Here is a 3,448-nt window from a genome sequence, read left to right on the forward strand (position 1 = left end):
GTTCTAATACTATAGTTATTATTATGGTGATAAAGTTCGGTAACCAGAAAAATCTAACAGAGATGATATGAGCTTGAATCCTTACGCCTTCTCCTACAACAATCCACAGAAAGTTCAACATGTGTCCTCTTTTGAAACCACTAATTATATCTTGTTTTAGCAGCCTTTACATATATAGACCCAATGGAAAATCGCCGATTTCATTTATTTTCCAGTCTTCTTCTTTCTTTTTTTCCTCCTAATCTCCGTAATTTAGCATGAAAATTTTAATTCATGCATGTTTTGGTTGTTTTAATTTCAAGAAATACTTTAAATTGAATCAAGAAATAAATACTCAATTAATTTCATGTTTTGGGATCCTTTTCAAAAGTAAGTTAATCCAAACAGGTGTAATTAAGAGACAAAGACAAGTTTAGTACTGGACAATAAATTAAAAACTAAAGCTTAAGCTAAATTTGGATAAAAAATAAGAAGTAGAGATAACCATATAGGTGATCATCGAACATTTAGGTTGATGTCTAAAGTTGTTGACAAAACGAGACTGCCTATAAAAAACTTATAACCAAACTTTAGACAGAGATCTAAAGTTGTCTGGAAAGTTTCTTTAGACAAGTTCACTAAATTTTTTAGATTTGATGGTCTAAAGTTATAGAAGAACTATAAGCAAACTTTAAACTTAATTGTCACTTGTCCGTAAGCGACAACATAATTCTTTTTTATTTTTCAAGGTTGTGTAGCATCAATTATATTTGCAAAACTTTTTAAAGCATGAACAATATACAGTTGGTGACTTCAACGGGGTATTATCATTTTTAACCCGCATCAAAAATTATTTATATTTGCTAGTCGAAAAAGTATATAAAATTTGTATAATTTTTGTATATAACATACAGAATGTATGTATATATATATATATATGTGTGTGTGTGTGTGTGTGTGTGTGTGTGTGTGTGTACACACACATATATATGTTAGCCCAAGTGAAGGTTAGTTTTGAAGATTGACAAAGGAAGCTCACGCATGAACCAGGTCCATCCCTTGTGTGCATAGACACGGGCAGAATCGAGTATGTGGGATGTACATGAAGGAGATAAGCCTAACTTGGTATAATTGATATCTCCTGATCGAAAAGGTTGCATAATTGAGGAGAAGGACTACTTATTCAAAGAGAACACTATCCAAGATAAGGGAGGAGTTAGAAGTTGAGATCAACTACAACTCTTCCACCAAGGAAGTTTTTACTCTACTAACTCTATAAATCGCAGGATGTTCTCATTAAACAGTGATGCACAAAAGCAGAAGTTAAACGTGAATTGAGAGCAAAATAGCAAGGCATTTTACAAGCAATTCGTGTGTGATTCAAGTGTGCAAACCTGAAACTACATGAACGAGATAGAAGAACCAGCTCTAAGTTCAATTGTAGTAAGCGTTTTCATATTGTACTTTTCAGCTTTATCTAGAGGTAATTGTAATAGGTACTCAGAGTATTCAAGTTAGAGTTAACTTGAAGTTGTCGCAGCAGTTAGAGGCTGGTTGCCACAACGGGATTAGAGTTAATCCTAAGTTTACAAAAGTATTTTGTAAATTCAGTTTTTGGCTCGGTGATTTAGTGGAGAGTTTAGGAAAATCCTATTAGGAAGTAGGTCGTGGTTTTTTCACCTTTTGAGCCAGGTATTTTCCACGTAAAATACTTGTGTTTTTTACTTTCCGTATTTACTATTTCAGCAATAGTAGGTTAAGGAACACTTAGAAGAACCAGATCCTTCTATAATCAGTTTAAGCGAAAAATTGGACTTTTTTCTTGTGAAATGTATTCCTTTGGTCCAGTTTTCTGTAGAAAGTCCTTGTCTTAGGACTTAGGAGGTATTTTGGATGGAAAAAACTGTTTCATATTTTGTCACACCCTTTTTTCTACCCGCAAAATAATATTTTGTGGATTAAAGGATTTTTTCAATTAAAGTGACAAAATTGAGTAGGGATTATTTTATTTATAGAGTCGCCACTTGGAATTGATTTTGTTGGTGTTCCAAGTCACCTTTTATTTGAATTCCTAATCAAAGGAAGATTTGACTCTATTATTATTGGTCTGCGAAAACAAAGTTCGGGTAAGGAATTCTGTTAACCGGGGAGAAGGTGTAAGGCATTCCCCGAATCCCTTGGTTCTAGCACGGTCGCTTTTATTGACTAAAATTTGACTTGAATTATTTTTGGATAAAGTGTGTATTATTTGCCTTAAGTTACTATTGTCTAGTGCTGCTTAATAATTAATAATTTTGGCCTAGGAGCGTGCAAGCACACAAAATCGTTATTTGATTATATGTATTAAAACAAAGAACGTGTCGGTACACATGGTTTAAATACAATTGATATTAAAAAGTCAAGGAGCGGGAATGCATGACTACTTTATTAATACAAATATCGACCAAGGACCGTGTATGAACACATGGTCTACATCTCAAATGTGCCTAAAATTGCCTATCGCTTAAATTAATTAAAAAGCGCTTCTTTTTTATTTATTACTTGTTCGACTGAAAAAAATATTATTATTAAAAATAATTTTTACTAATGCAAGACATTAAACCCGGGTAAGCTTATGTTAAACTTTTATGGTATTGGACCACTTATTTTATTTAACAAAAGATAATTTATTGGTTTTAAAGAAAATGCCATCTTACTTTCTATTGTCATTGGGCCTACAAATTTTAGCTTATTTGGCCCATGTTGCTTAAGAGCCTCGATGACACAAAATAACAAGTATTCTTTTAAGCCCAAATTGCTTCTTACATTGATGTCCAAACTAAAAATTATTTTTTTCATAAAAGAAACTTACATGCTAATTATTATCTTTTATCTTCTTAACCAACTATTTCTTAAGGACTAACATAATATTTCTACTCATCTACACCAATCATGGCACTAATCAAACTACACTCATTAACAACATAAAAACCACGACTAAATATAAAAACTACAAAAAACGGTAATACTTCAATGCTAAAGAGAAGAACTATATTAAGTATAACATTATGCTGACTATAATTCAAAGCATCAAAACATTTGAAGCTAGAAGTCTCTCTTAAATAATTATACATGAACCATGAAAGTAACTCACGGAAAAGAGCCCAAACTAAACAAACATGGTTAAAAGTGGGGTCTTTATCTTTTTCTTAAACTAAGTAATCTTAACAGAATGCAATTTCAATCACATATATAAAGAAGAAAACGATAATTTAACTAATTTTTAACAGATTTACATGCTGATAACACTAATATAACATTCATCTTGAAACAAAATCAGATCTAATATGTTCCATCAACCAAACCGGGATCAAATCCTTCTTATTATTATCAAGAATCTGTAATATAAGAATTTGAAAGTTACCTGATTTGTAGAATAATAAAATACAGCAGTGCATCAACAAAAAACTCAGCAGCAAATACAGTAGAA

The sequence above is a fragment of the Nicotiana tabacum genome, chromosome 4 (assembly GCF_000715075.1).
Source record: "Nicotiana tabacum cultivar K326 chromosome 4, ASM71507v2, whole genome shotgun sequence".
In the NCBI taxonomy this organism is placed as follows: Eukaryota; Viridiplantae; Streptophyta; class Magnoliopsida; order Solanales; family Solanaceae; genus Nicotiana; species Nicotiana tabacum.